At 37.4% G+C, this 16,353-nt stretch overlaps 1 pseudogene; it reads left to right on the top strand.

Annotated features, from left to right (window-relative positions):
• The first annotated feature begins 12,547 nt into the window (after positions 1-12,547).
• On the top strand, positions 12,548-16,126 carry LOC138917793 (mitochondrial import inner membrane translocase subunit Tim17-A pseudogene; annotated as a pseudogene).
• Positions 16,127-16,353: the final 227 nt, after the last annotated feature.

Below are 16,353 nucleotides of genomic sequence, written 5' to 3'. Positions count from 1 at the left end.
TTCCCCCATCACAATGCCTTATGTGAACTTTTTATGACATAACTGAGGGAAAAAATTTCCAAACTATAAAACCACTTATAAATCATTAATTTCTTCTCAGCTTTTAAGGTTCATGAAAATATATCGTATATTATTCTTTATTCTCTTTTCCAGCTTCATTGAGGTATGATTGACAAAAATTGTATATATTTAGGTTGTACCACATGATTTTTTAAGGTGTACAACATGGTAATTTAGTACACTGTGTATACATTGTGAAATGCTTGCCACAATCAAGTTAACACGTCCAGCACCTCACACAGTTACCTTTTGTGTGTATGTTTGTGTTGAGAGCTTTTAAGATGTCCTCTCGGCACATTTCAAGTACATAATACAATCCTATTAACTATGCTCACCATGCTGGACATTGAATCCCTAGATCTTATCCATCTTCTAAGTGAACGTCTGGCCCTTTGACCAATATTGCCACTGGCAACTGCCGTCCCACTTTCTCATTCTATGAGCTTGCCTTTTATAGGTTCCACATATAAGTGAGATCATACAGCATTTGTGTTTCTGCATCTGACTTATTTCACTTAGCATTATGCTCTCCTGGTTCATCCATGTCCTCCCGAATGGGAAGATTTCCTTTTTATGGTTGAATAATATTCCATTGCATACGTATACCACGTTTTCTTTATCCATTCGTCTGTGGATGGGCACAGGCTGTTTCCATATCTTGGCTCTTGTGAATAATGCTGCAGTAACGTTTTTTGTTCTTAATGAAAATTTCATTGAAAGCTTAAAAATGAGATTGATGTGTAATGCGTGGAAACGCATTTATTAAGGCATTTGAGCCATCAAACTTCTGAAGCTTCGGGAATGGGAAACTATTGTTCATATAACTATACTGTTTTGTTTTCTGTGAGTGCAGGCTAGTTGACTGAAAACCGATTGACAATGGGAAATCATCTCATTTGTTTTAACATTGAGCTTTTAGGAAGTACTTGATTGTACAGACCTATTGTTACTTTTTAATTATTTGGCTTAGGAAACAGGCATTCAGAATTCTGCTCCGGAGAATCAAGGCACGAAGGAGAGGGGCAGCGCAGTGTTGAGTCAACGTTTTCTATTTCAGTAATGTCTGAAACTTTTCTACATCTGTGCATTCAAACTCTGGTTTTCATCTGGAGGAAAGTGTGTATGAAACGTCTTATCTGCATTTATTATGCCTATTTAATTATTCAACAAACTGTGACTAATAACTTTGCTTATAATCCAAAATAGAATTGCAGAGCTTGGTATTGGTAAAAATTTGGGGGAGATCAACTAGGACAGTGAGACACACTTGAAAGAGAATTTCCAAGGTATCATAAAGCGGAGAAATGTCCTTGCCCTGGGCGCTGCCACAGAAGCTGCTCTTAGGAACATCAGAGTTAAACAAAGGATGTTTGGCCAGAACACCCTCTTCCCTGTTAACGGAGCTATCATTGTAAGTTCTTCATGGATTCATAAGATACCTGATGTCTTGGGAGCAGTAAACATTTTCGCAAATAATTTTTGATCTATTATAACAACTTTGCTCCTTTAAATAGAAATTAAGAAGGTACACAGAAATATTTCATGTCTTTTACAATTAAACCAGGAAACGTGTTTAGTACTGCTGCCCAGTTAAGTCTGAGGATTTTTATGGCATTATTTCTGTCTGCCCTAAGCCAGGAGGGAGGCAAGTTCTGGGAAACCACGTTAGTGTAGGGGAGGAAATTTTTTCCCTACCCATCTTAGGTTCTGGACTGTGCTCTGTAACAAAAGAAAAATTAACAAGAAAAAACAAGCAGAAGTTTATTAGCATGTATATCTCATATATACGGGAGAGAAACTCAGAGAGGAGTAACCCAAAGAGGTGGCCTAGAATTCAGGTTTATATAGCATCTTAAACAAAGAACAATACATTTTTAGAGAAATGACAAGACAAAGGAAAAGGACCTTGAGTCTCTAGAGGTGGCATATTGTAGGAAGGCAAATATATGGGAAAGGAGTGGGAGATAAAGGCTGGTTAGTAAAGTTCGTTATGTAGATTCCTCTGTGCCATCTACAGGCTGGTAGGGTCTAAAGTTGCTCTGTGATTAACTTTTGTCCTTCCTGTTAGAGAGGGAAGAAGGGACACTTTGGTAAATTTATATCCTGCTTTTAGGCAAATAGGGAGAGGGCAGAGAGCTTTTCCTGCATTTGCTACTGCTTAATTGCCTTCAGCTCAAAATGTCAAAAAGGCTTATTTTGGCATAACGTCTTCTGGTTCCCTTCATTTGGCATAACTAGGAAGGGGGATCAGACACCTAGGGACGTCACTTGGGTCAGAGGAGTGACCCAAGGAAGCTCAAAAGAGGAATTCGGCGTAGGAATGCACGAAATAGATTAGGAAGCATGGGTAGAGGACAAAGAGCTGGAAAATGCTATCATAAAGCTATCCAAATTGGAAGGACAAGGAAGAGAAGAAACTGGAGAAATAGCAAGGCAAGCCTATACAAGTTCAAGGAATGTATATCTTGGAGCTGGCTCAGGAAGCACTCTGAGAACATAGTCAGCCTTGTCTGGAGGAGCTTTCTCATTTGTAGATCTTTCTTGGCTGGGCAAGGAGCTGCCTTTGAAGTAAGCAGAACTCCCCCAGATATATTATTGACAGAGTGCTGAGAAGACTCACTGCTTTGAGTTTGTCTTAGAGATTTAGTATTGAAATACAGTGGATATATTTTTAAATATCTGTATACAGTGGATTTTGATATTTTTAAAACATGTATTTCAAATATATTAAATGATGAGGACAGAATAGTATGTGTAGCCTTAAATTTTATTGATCTACTGTGTACAAATAACTATTTTATGAATGCGGATGAAGGGCACTCTCTCTTTGTTTCATTAAACCCCTCAGCAGCCATCAGTTGCTTTTCTCGACTGGCTTCTATAAATGTTTCATGTCCTGTAGTGCAGCAGTTTCATTTCAGACAAGGCGCTGTTTTCTGCGTTATGTGAGTGGCTGAGAGAATATAAATGATCCGAAGCCTAAATCTGTGGCAGATCATCCCCAAGTAGAAGCTGACAGAGCCTCTCCTAATTGACACGGGAGTGGAGTTGATCATCCTGTGGATCTACCTGGGACTTGTAGCAGCAGTGTAACTTTGACTGGTGACCTCCTGCACCCCACCCCAGCACACACATACACCACCCCCAAAATGAGCAACACACAACCGTCTGGTTGTGATTTAGTCTGATTCTTTAAAAAGAGACTTTGTAGCCCTGGTGAGTTTGTGCTGAGCCCTCCTTAGTGAGATGTTCAGAGAACTTAATGTTCTCCCAATACCCTTCATTCCTCTTTCATCTTCCAGGTCAAAGATGGAATGAGATGTTTCTGTGTGTGCTGCCGTTTTCAGAAGAGAAGGATAAAGTCACTCACTACCTACATTTGTGGCTCAAGGCATTCTGACATTGGAAATGGGCCAAACCACAATGGAATAATAATATACTAGCCCAAGATAAAATAAACAATCAAGCATGCCTAGTGTATTAGATATAAAACAAATTTAAAGCATCTGATCCTCTAAGCACTTTTTATTAAACTCTTTCAAACTCTTAAAAATAGCAATGTTCAGAATTCTTGTGAATTCAGTAGAGCATTACTTTTCGCCAACTTCTCTAAGTAAAATAAAGGCAAATGGATAGAGATTCTGGCAGCAGAGCCCAAAGAGACCCATGAAAGGGCAGGTTTATTTGTCTTTTAATCTAGTATTTTATTTTTTTAATGCATATGAATTTTCTTTTATATTCTAAAATATAGCCATATTCAGTTTAAGATTACAATTTTTATTACTTATCCATCGATTTTTCTTCAGTGAGAAGAGGAAAACTTTTATTCCTGGAAAATGTGCTATTTTATCCTGTGGCACATCAGAACATATGTAATTTGAGAAGCATGACAATAAAGCATGGACCCAACCAAGAAACAAACCCATAGTTCACACAAATTAAAAAGAACTAGGCAAATTCTTGTGAAACTGTTTCACACCAGTTCAGTATCAGTCTAAGACGCATTGTAGGCCTCATGTTACAGTTAGGATTTTTCGAACACTGTAGAGTCTACAGTATAGATAATTAAATAAGACTTGAATATCTAATTGAATTTCTGGAATTAAAAAAGTGCTCAGAACAGAAGGGAAAGTATTTCAGAAATCTATGGCTCCATAATATCACTAATGGACTCTGAAACATGAACATGAACAGGTTATTCTACTTCTGCAGCTTTTTTGGCTATATTTATTTGACATTTGGCTCTCTTTTATAGAATGGTGGACGTGATATAATTTAACTAAAATAACAGTTAACTATTTTTCCCAGACTGGAAATGTAAGAAGTGACTTTCATTGTGGCTAGCATATACTGAGATACTTTTCAAAGCTAATAATCCTCATGCACTTAAGTACAAATGCATTCATTCTTAAGTTTGTAAAAATGTTCAACTCATTTTCATTAAATCTTATACAAGTATGACAATGCTTAGTATTATCAGAATCTTAATTAAATTTCTTTAGAGAGTCAGTATGTTATTTGACATAATAAAATCAGCTCTCAAGCCCTCTTGTGTTTTTCCTAAAGTAATAGAGTTTTTCAATTTACCTTTGATTTGTAAAAAGTTTAGGCTAATAAAAAAAGGTCCAATGAGGAAATTATGAATAATTTATTAAATATCTTTGATTAGCTTAGTCCTCATAACCTATCAATTGCTGTCTCTACATCTCTAGCTCATTTCCTTGGGAGGTAAAGCAATGTCATTAAAACTCCAGAAATAGAATCTACGTCAGAATGGTTGATTAATTTTTTGAAGTCCCTAGTCTTCACATTTTTAAGTCACTTTAACTCTTAATTGTCATAAATAAAACAGTGCAGGCAAAATTTAAGAGAGTATTCCTGATCAGTTTTCCTCCTCTTGGAAGATGTTATTATGGCCTTACGGAATTTGGCAATATAATATTGATGAAGTAATAGGAAATCACTCATATTGGAAATGGTCCAAAATTGAAGCTTTCAAAAGATGGAGTGTTACCTAAGATGTGGCATTGTAGGCTTCAGAGAATTCACAAGAATGATATTCTTCAATGTAAAATGGAAACTCCAATTTAAAATGTGTGTAGTATAGGAGCTCTGTTTAATTAATATTGCAAATTAAATCTTTTTAATTATTATTTAAAATTTTAACTCAAACAGCAGGCCTACTTGGATTCAGGGATGGTAGTGGCAGCAGCAGTGTTTTTAAATCTTACTGAATCTTTTTCACCACCCCCCCCCAGTTAAAAAAAAAACATTTGCAAGGAATGACCTTATTTAAATCTTGATTCAAACAAATTGTGAAAAAATTCTTTTTAAAAGACAATCAGGGAAATCTGAACAGTGACAGGCTCCTTAATGCTATCAAGAAATTATTGTTAATTTTTTCAATGGAAAAATTCTATTGTTTTCATATTTTTAAAAAGTCCTTGCAGAGATACATACAGAAATAGTTACAGGTGAACTAATATGTTATCTGTCATTTGCCTCAGAATAATCTAGAAGAGGTGAGAGTTAGTGCGGGTTTAGATGAAAAGAACTGGCAATGTATTTATAGTTGTTGAAAGTTCATTATGGATATATCAGTATAAAATGTGTGTATGAATTATACTGGTAGTCTTTTGAATATATTTGAATGTATAATAAAGGAACAGGTTATATCAAAATAAATGCTGGCCTAGATCAATGACTAAAAATTAAAACAAAAAATGGTAGTTAAGAAGCAAACAGGAGAAATAACATAAAATGGATTGTGAAAATATATGCAATTAAGGCAACAGAAATCTTAAGAGAAAGAGTAACAAAGGACAGATGGGATAAATATAAAAGAAACAGATAGTAGATTTAAACCAACTATATTGGTAAATTACGTTAAATGTAAATGGTCTAGAAACTCCAAATAAAAAGCAGAAATTGCCCAAGTGGATTAAAAAAAGCAAGACTTAACTATTTGCTGTCTGGGGGAGGGGACAGTAATTTAAATATAAAGACATATATGGGTTAGAAGTAAAGGGATAGAAGCAGACATACCATGCAAACACTACTCATATGAAAACTGGAGTGGTTTTGTTAATATTAGACAAAGAAGGCTGCAAAGAGGCCAGTTCATCAAGAAGACATAAGAATCTTAAATATATATTTCTGTAATAGTAGGGCTTCAAAAAATGCATAAAGCAAAAACTGAATCCACAATTAATTGGAGAGTTTTTCACTACTCTCTCTCAGTAATTGATAGAACAAATAGATAAAAATAGTAAAGACACAGAAGACTTGAACAATACTGTCAACCAGCTGGACATTTACGGGACATTCCACCCAACAACAGCAGAATCCATAGTTTTTTCAAATGAATATGGAACATTACTAAGATCTACAGTATTCTGGGCTATAAGACAAGTCTGAAAAATATCCTGTAATTCATGCAAAGTACATTCTCTGACCACAATAAAATTAACTTAGAAATCAGTAAAAAAAAAAAAAAAAAAAGGCTTTTGCAAAAATTCCCAAATATTTGGAAATTAAACAATCACACTTCCAAGTAATCCATGGTATAAAGAAGAAATCAAAAGATAAATTAGGAAATATTTTGAACCCAGTGAAAATATATAAAAAATGTTGTGTTGCAGCATAAAGCAATGCTCAGGACAAATGTTTAGTTTAAAATAATTATATTAGAAAATAAGAAAAGTCTAAAATCATCAAGGATCTAAACTTCCAATTATGAAGCTAGAAAATGAATAACTAATAAAACCCAAAGTAGAAGAAAAGAAATAATACAGAGCAGAAATCAATAAAATAGAAAATGGGAACTCAGTAAATAAAGTAAGTGAAATCGAAAGCTATTTTTTAAGAGGTCAGTAAAGTTGACTAAGTTATGCCTAGACTCATCAAGGGGGAAAAAAAAGAGAGAAGACGTCATAACTCACCACTATTAGAATTAAGAGAGAGGACTTAGATGAAATGAACAAATTTTTTTTTTTGACGAAGACTAGCCCTGAGCTAACATCTGCTGCCAATCCTCTTTTTGCTGAGGAAGACTAACCCTGAGCTAACATCCGGGCCCATCTTCCTCTACTTTATATGTGGGGACGCCTGCCACAGCATGGCCTGACAAGCGGTGTATAGGTCCACACCTGGGATCCAAACCAGAGAACCCTGGGCCACTGAAGCAGACGTCTGAACCTAATGACTGCGCCACCAGGCTAGCCCCCAGCAAAATTTTTGAAGACACAAATTTCCAAAACTGACACATAAAAAATAGAAAACCTAAGTCTTCTTATAACTATTTTTAAAATCAAGTTTATAATTAATAACCTCCCCAAAAAGAGAACCCCAGACCCAGATGGCTTTATTGGTGAATAACAGATATTTAAGGAAGAAATAATATTAATCCTACATAATCTCTTTTAGAAAATAGCTGGGGGAGGTGGGAGGAACAACTTCCCAACTCATAAGGCTGATATCATCTGGGTACCAAAACCATACAAAAACTACAAGAAGGGAAAAATTACAGACCAACATCCCAATATTCCTTATATGTATACACATAGAAATTCTCAAATTGAATCTAGCAATATAAAGGAATGCAAGGGTGATTTAACATTTGAAACCAATTGATATAATTCATCATATGTAAAGAATAAAGGATACCATCTCAATAAATGCAGAAAAAAGAATTTGATGAAGTTCGACATCCATTTATGATAAAAACTCTCAGAAGGCTAGGATTGGAGGGAAATGTCCTCAACCTTTTAAAGGACATTTGTGAAAAACCTACTACCAGCTTCATACTTAATGGTGAAAAACTGAATATTTCCCTGTAAGATTAGTAACAATGTAAACATGTCCAGTTTACCACTTCTGTGCAACATTTTACTGGAGGTCCTAGCCAGTGTAATAAGGCGAGACAAGGCATACAGCTTGGAAAGGAAGAGGTACTCTATTTTCAGTTGACGTTATTTTTACATAAAAGCTACCAGAACAGGGGCCAGCCCCAGGGCCTAGTGGTTAAGTTTGGCACACCCTGCTTCAGTAGCCCAGGTCCAGTTCCTGGGTGCAGACCTACACTGCTCGTTGGCAGCCATGCTGTGGCAGTGACCCACATACAGAATAGAGGAAGATTGGCGTGGATGTTAGCTCAGGGCAAATCTTCCTCAAGCAAAAGGAGGAAGATTGGCAACAAATGTTAGCTCATGGGGAATCCTCCTCAGCAAAAAAAAAAAAAAAACTACTAGAACAAATAAGTGAAGTTATCAAGATCTCAGAAAAATGTCAATGTACAAAAATAGATTTTATTTATTAACAACTGGCAAATGAAATGGTTTTAAAGCAAGGCTAATTATACTAGCATCAAAACATATAAATTCTTAAAGATAAATTTAACAAGAAATATCAAGATCACTACACTGAACATTACAAAATATTGCTGAATGAAATTGAAGAAGAACTAACTAGAGAAATATACCAGGCTCTTGAATTAGAAGACTCAATGTTGTTGAGTTATCAGTCTTCTCCAAATTGATTTATACATTCAAATAATCCCAATTAAAATCCTAACAGGCTATTCTGTAAAAAATGGCAAGTTCATTCTAAGATTTATTTGGAAATGCAAAAGAACTGGAGTGGCCAAAGCATTTTTGAAAAAGGACAACAAGAGGATTTGGCTTAAACGATTTCAAAACTTACTATAAAGTTACAGTAATCAAGACAACATAGAATTGGTAGAACAGATGTATACATGAATGAAACAGAATAGAGTCCAGAAATAGATCCATACATGTATGGCCAATCGATTTTCCACAAAGATAGAAAGTTGGTTCAGTGAGGAAAGGATAGTCTTTTCAACAAATAGTGCTAGAACAGTTGTCTGTCAGTATCAGGGGAAAATGGACCTCAATCCTTACCTCACACCATAAACAAAAAATAATTTAAAATGGATCATAGACCTAAATTTAAAAGCTAAAATCATAAAACTTGTATAAGAAGACATAGGAGGAAATCTTTGTGACTTCAGAGGAGGCAGATAATTTTTAGATAGGATTCAAAAAGCACAAACAAGAAAAAAGAAAAAGATGATATATTGGAGTTCATCAAAATTAAAACAGTGTGATAACACAGCACACCCACCAGAATAGCTAAAAGGAAAAGATGGGCAATACTAAGTGTTGGTGAGGTTGTGAAGCATGCTGCTGGTGGGAGTGTAAACTGGTACAAACACTTTGGAAATCATTTTGGAAGTTTCTTATAAAGTTTATCGTAATTTTCTGTGCAATCCAGTAATTTAGCTACTACATATTCACTCAAGTGAAATAAAACATGCCCAACAAAGGTTTATATGCTCTTGTTCATATCAGCCTTATTCGTAATTGACAAAACTGAAAACTACCCCAAATGTTACTTCAATAAGTGAATGGATAAACAGATTATGGTACATCTGTACAGTTAAATACCACCCAGATATAATCAAAATGAATGACTGCTATGTCCAGTAACCTGGTAGAATTTCAAAACATTATGCTAGGCAGAAGAATCTAGACACCAAACAATATGTACTGTATAGTTGTCTTTCTATGAAATTCTCGAAAAGCAAAACTAGTCTCTAGTGACCAAAGGCAGATAAGTTATTCACTAGGACTGGACATGAGGGAACTTTGTGGAGCTATGGAAATGCTCAGTATCCTCTTTGTGGTGATGGTGGTTACACCGGTCTATACATTCTCAAAACTCATTGATTTACACACTTAAAATGAGTTTATGTTATGTATGTTATACATCAATAGGCGATTGAATTCCTGGATTACTTGGCTTCTAAGAGTTGCCCTAACATACAAAACTGTATTTTTCTAGCTATTTTCAAAGGGCAGAATAATTCTACATTTAGTAAGCAGCATTTGGTGACACCATTAGCCACTGCAAGATTCTCCTGATACTGTTATTAAAAGCCAAATTCTGAAAAGCTTTATCAGTTTACCTTTGACAGTGAATCAGTAGTCAAACTGATATGTTTATCAAGTCTTCCAGCCACTCTTTACTTTTTTCAAATTAAACTTTTTACTTTTAAATAACTCTAGATTTACATATAGTTTTAAGAAATAATAGAAAGAGATCCCATGTACTCTTTGCCCAGTTTCCCTCAATGATAACATCTTGCATGTGACTATACCACAGTAGCACAACCTGGATACTGACATTGTTGCAGTCCACCGATCTTATTTAGCGACTTCCCCAGTTTGTGTTCTATCACACGTGTGTGTGCTGTCACATGTGTAGGTTTGTATCCACCAGCACAGTCAAGATACAATGCCATCACCACAAGGATCCCTGGTATTGCTCTGTTATAACCACACCCACTTTCCTCCTGCTCCCCTCCCCACAAACCTCTCCACCCCTGTCCTCAACCGCTGACAGCCACTAATATCTTTTCCATTTCAATAATTTCATCATTTCAAGAATGTTTAATAAATGGATTGTACAGTGTGTAACCTTTGGGGATTGGCTTTTTTCTCAGCATAATTCCCTGGAGATTCATGGTGACGTAACAATAGTTTGTTCCTTTTTACTGCTGACTAGTATTGCGTGGTACTGGATGTACCATTGTTTGTTTAACTGTTCACCCATTGAAGGCCATCTGGGTTGTTTGCAGTTTTAACTTCTAGAAAGTTATTTTCAAATAACTTGATTTCATCATTGCATGACAAAACTTCTAACAACTAAATTATGTTTCCCCCCAAAATTTAAGCACTTTAGAGAATTCTCAAATTTTGCAATATTACCTCTTTGTATACTGTCTGAAGTACTTTCAGATCTTTTTCCTGAGTCTGTTTAACCATAAGGACGTTTGCTTGAGGAAGTTCTATCTTTTCAAGTACAGTGGAGTTTCACTTATGTAGCACCGAGGTCTATCTTGGGTTAGATTTGCTCACAACTGAGAACCTGACTTTTGATGGACATTTTATAGTTTGCAGGTAATGATAAATGCAATCAGCATCCTGTGTAGCTTCTAATTAGAGTCCAGGGGAAAATGCATCCAGTAGCATTTAGGAGAAAGGGACAGAACACCATTTTATCGTGGAAAAGGGCGATTCCTCGGGCACCGCCCGTCAGTTAGATATTCACCTTAAGAGTGCCTTACAATTTGTTGGGCAAAGGTTTGGTTCTTCATTCCCTTTGCAAGCAGACTGAGAGCTTTTGGTCTAATTTTTCAGCTTCAGAGGTTCCAGGCAAGATCAGACGAGTCAATTCTGAAATGTAAATTTGTCAGCAGTCTTTTTCTTAATTTTTAGTTCGTGAAATCTCATTCTCAGGAGCCCTTGTGAAACTGTATTATACATTCATCTACTGATTGGTTTTGTGATTTTTAAATCCTCTCTTCTGCCGTAGCTAAGATTTTGTCACTGTAAGCTTTCTCATACAGCAGTCAGCATCAGAAAGAAGGCTGTAAAAATTGCAGGAAAGCTGCTATTACTGAGGCAAGTGTTTAATGAATACACTAGACTTCAGTTGTCTCTTGCTGGTTTGTCCAGTTACCTGTGGAACTAGGCAGATTCTGTGCACAGCTTTCTGCTGTCTGCCTGTGTCTCCAAAACCACCATTCAGCTATCTTTCCTTTTTCCGTTCAGCAAACAGTGGAGAAAGGGTCAGGAAACTCCTCTTTCTCTGCCATTTGTCTAAGACCTTGCCTCTGACTTGCCCTCTCAGATCCAGTTTCCTCGGTGCCTGAGTTACTGAGGAGGTGCCACCCCCCAAAGCCCTGCACTCCCTTTGCCTTTTAATGAGCAGGTTATTTATGCGGAATGGATTTTCAAAGAGAGCTCTCAGCGGTATTTACAACTTCTTCAAAGCTTTTTTTTTAAAAGCATGTTGCAGTTGATCAGTTTTTAAATACAGTTGTTTCAGACCCAATAGCCTATGAGAGTGGAGACACTGAAAAGAAAAACAAATCCGAGGCATTAAGAACCTGAGAGAGTATAACATGGGTGGCTGCTGCTGCCTGGAAAGACTCATCCTTTATCCATCTTCACGATAGACCCAGAATCCCTCTCCTCCTGTCCCTTCTCCTGCTTGCGCCCTGGTCTCGGCCACTGTTGTCTTGCCCCTGGATTACTACAGAAGCCTCCTGCCCGGCTCCCTGCTTCAGCCCTGGCCCCCGCACCCTCCCCACCACCGTGTTCTCCACAGAACAGCCACAGTGACCCTTTAAAACTGGAAGCCAGATCACACTGCTCTTCCATTCACTCTGCAATGGCTTCCCACGTCACTTAGAATAAAAACCGCACCCTAGAAAGTGCTGCACCCTCTGAGCACCCCGACACACACCTCTCTGAGCTGCCCTCCCAACGCTGTCTCCCTCGCTCCCTCCACTGCAGCCTCAGTTCTGGCTGTTCTTGCAGAGGCGGAGCAGGCTTCCATCTTTGGTTTCCTACCTGCCTGGACAGCTGTCTCTTTAGAGACCTGCAGGGAGCACCCTCTTGCTTCTCTGCTCCCTCATCACCTGAGCATCGGGTGCTTAGTTGAGAGCCCTGTAAGGTAACAAACTATGCACCCAACTCCTGCACTACTCACTCTGCTTTAATTTTCTTTTTAGTATTTATATTACTATGTTGACATTTAATGTCTAAATATACACATTTAACGTTTTATATGGTTATCTGTTAGTTTTCTGTGTGCCCATCTAGAATGTAAGCTCCAGGAGAGCAGTGACCTTTTCTGTTAGTGCTGTGACACCATAGACTAGAACAGTGCCTGGAGCCTCGAGGTCCTGTAGTAAATATTTCTTGGGTAAATTAGTTAATTACCCAATCTGTATCACCTTTATTTTATCTTGCATTACCACAAGTGGCAGAATAAGCTAAGAGCAGAGGAATCAGGGAATACTAAAGCTATTTAATAAGCGTTACATTAGTTTGGAAATAAATTGGTTTTGACAGATTATTATTATTATTAATCTAACAGTTTCTGAGAATGAATGTTAAACTCTATCATTATGATTATGAAGTTGTCAGTTTTTCTTTGACATCCTGCAGTGTTGCCTTCCATAGCTTGAAGTATATTCAATCAGGCATTTACAAGATTAGAACTATTATATTTTTGTGATGAAATGAACCCTTTATTATTAAGTACCCTTAATCCTTAATAACTATCTTTGCCTTAAAATCCATTATGTCTATTATTGTGTAGTTTCACCAGTTTTCTTTTTGTTAATATTTGTTTGTTATATCTTTTTTCTTCATAAATATTGCAACTGTCTGCATCCATATGTTTATGTGTCTTCTCAAGAGCATATATGGTGTTTTTTCCCACCATTCTAACCAGCTGTCTCTTCAAGTCACAGCTTGTTTACATTTATGCACATTCACACTAGTTTTTTGTTCATAATTTCTTGTTTCATCTTTTTCTATTTTCTGAGCTCATGTTCATAGATATACGAATATGTAAGAAGCAATATACATATTCTGTATCCTTAGAAGCTTTTCTGCAAGAGTATTCGTAGTAGAGTCTCCCAAGCTTTATCTGAAAATTTACTTTATTTTTCTGTCACTCTTAAATCATGGTAACCTAGACATAGAAATCTAGACTGACGCTTCTTTTGTCCCCGTACTTTCATAGTATTATTCCAGGGTCTTCTGAATGGTCTGCCACCAGGGGGGTTCTTTCCTTTTGAAGTGGTCTTTGCCATCTTTGGATGCTTTAAGCTCTGGTCCTTTTCTTTAGGATTCTGTAGTTTCACAGTGACATCCCTTGATGCAAATTTAATTTTATTTATCCTGCTAAGGAATAAATGTTCTTTCTAAATATGGAGAGTGTTGTTTTTCATCAGTTATGAAAAACTCCCAGACACTGTGTCTTCTAATATTGTCCCTCCTCAAGCTCTCCGGCTTCTGTCTTTCTGGCATTCCAGTGGCGTGCCTGTTGACCTCTGCCCTCTCTGTCTCTTAGGTCATCTTTCTTAGTGTCATGTTCTGGGGAATTTTCTCAGATCCTTCCTCCAGTTCTCTAAGTTTCTTCACGAGGTCTAATCTGCTAATTAGCACATCTATGAAGGGTTTTTTTCTATGACTATATATATTTTTTTGATGTTATATTTGATTCTTTTTCAAATCTGAATATTTTTATAGTGTTTTATTTTTGCATATTTTAGATATCTCATTTAAATCATTGAATCATGCTTAATTTTTTGCTTCTAGGTGATAGTTTGACAGTCTAAAGTTTTTGCAACTCTGATTCTATTTGTTGTTGTCTGCTGTTATCATCTACTGGCAATTGATCACAGTAGACTGTTTCCTTATGTGTTCTGTGTAATTGTAACGTAAGTTCATTTTCAGCACAGTTTTATCTGTGGCAGCCCTGTATAGCCTGAGTTAAGAGCTTGTCGTTCCAGAGATGTTTTTGCATTTGCTTCTGTTAGATACTGCAGGACTGTCACCAGCCTGCAGGCTGGCCCCGTAAAAGGGCACCTAGAGTGGTTGCCCTGTGCCCTGTACTTTAGTTGGGGGCCCGTGGGGTGGCGGTACATTCCTCCTCTTTTCCAAACGTTATTACAAATAAATTTAGAAATTTCTGTCTTCCTAGTATCCCAGGGGGCCCATGGAAGATAACGACAGTGAGGCCTCTTTTCATATGTAATGATCTTGGTTAACTCCACTCTGGTTGAGTTGCCCTTCTACTGGGTTAACTGTCCTAGGACATATTTTTGTGTTAACGCCTCTAATTGGACATTCCTAGATTATTCATCGTACACTAAGAAGCCTCAATCAGATATGATATTTGGCCTATGGATATAAATGCTCAAGATAGTTAAATATATATAGTATATAGATATGTGTGTATATATATTCACAAGACATACACACACACAAGCACATAACATATAGTGTTTCAACCTCAGTTTACACCAAAACAGACACGTTTTCTCGTGTCTCTCTGCCAGTGGGTGGATTTTTCTTTTCATACACCTTATCATCAGGTACACTATCCTTGTGCGTACATAAAAATCCAGTCTCCTACAAGACTATATGAACTGGCCCTTAAGTACTTCTCTGGCCTCATCTGCTACCACTGCATTTCTCTTACTTCCATGCATCAATCGACTTAGTCTTCTTTCTGTTTCTCAAATATGTCAAGATTGAGAAACCCTGCTGTTTTGCAGCAACAGAATATCGCTGTTCCCTCTCAAAGAATGTCCTTCCACTGTTGTCGCATAGATCTAGCCCCTTTTTGTCATTCAGACCTTACTTCTCGGCTGCCGGAGCCAAGATGGAGGAGTATGCATGGGAGCCATGCCCCTGGCAAATTGTGGACGACTGTGGGGGGGGGGCGCTTTACGATAGGTATTATAGGTGGTGGTATCTTTCAAGCAATCAAAGGCTTTCACAATTCTCCAGTGGGAGTAAACCACAGACTGCACACGAGTTTGACAGCTGCTAAAACCAGGGCTCCGCAGCTGCTAAAACTAGGGAGCTTTGCAGTTTGGGGAGCTTTCCATGATTGACTCCAGTATGGTTCAGGTCAGAGGGAAGGAAGACCCCCTGGAACTCCATCACAAGTGGTGCCTTAACAGGAGCCATCCTGGCCAGGAGAAATGGACCAGTGGCCATGGTCGGGTCAGCCGCGATGGGTGGCATTCTCCTAGCTTTAACTGAAGGAGCTGGTATCTTGTTGACAAGATTTGCCTCTGCACAATTTCCCAGTGGTCCTCAGTTTGCTGAAAACCCCTCCCAGTTGCCTTCAGCCCAATTACCGTCCTCACCTTTTGGAGACTACCAACAATATCAATAGGACTTCTTTCCCAGGACTTCTTCAACAGAATGCAGTTCAAGAAAGGATTTCAGAAGATCGAGTTACAGTCTGTTTTTAAAACCATAGGTGGGACAGCTGTTGCCCAACAGGATATGAAGGGACATTTAGCACATTTTTCTATTTAAAGGAACATGGAAGGGGGGTGTTAAGAGATAATACATTTATTTATTCACACTTGGATTGCATTTGTAAGCAAAGTAAGTGTCTTATATCTTTAAAGGAAATATAATAAGTGCTTAGGAGATACAGGACCACAGGGCAGACAACAGGGAAAGATCCATGTCATTCCTTGAGGACCTCACTGCCTGAATTTGCATGTTCTGTTAGTCAGACAACAAAAACTCCTGGAACTTGCGCTTTCTTTTAAGATAAGTGGCAGAGTTCTACTTTTCATCCTTACACACTTTAAATAATGCTTTGAAATAATAATAATAATGCTTTAAATGAGTGCTTTGAAAACGGCACGTTTTGTAGTTAGACTCC

The sequence above is a fragment of the Equus caballus genome, chromosome 15 (genome assembly GCF_041296265.1).
Source record: "Equus caballus isolate H_3958 breed thoroughbred chromosome 15, TB-T2T, whole genome shotgun sequence".
In the NCBI taxonomy this organism is placed as follows: Eukaryota; Metazoa; Chordata; class Mammalia; order Perissodactyla; family Equidae; genus Equus; species Equus caballus.
The sequence above is the reverse complement of the archived record's forward strand: the minus strand, read 5'-3'. Positions and strand labels throughout refer to the sequence as shown.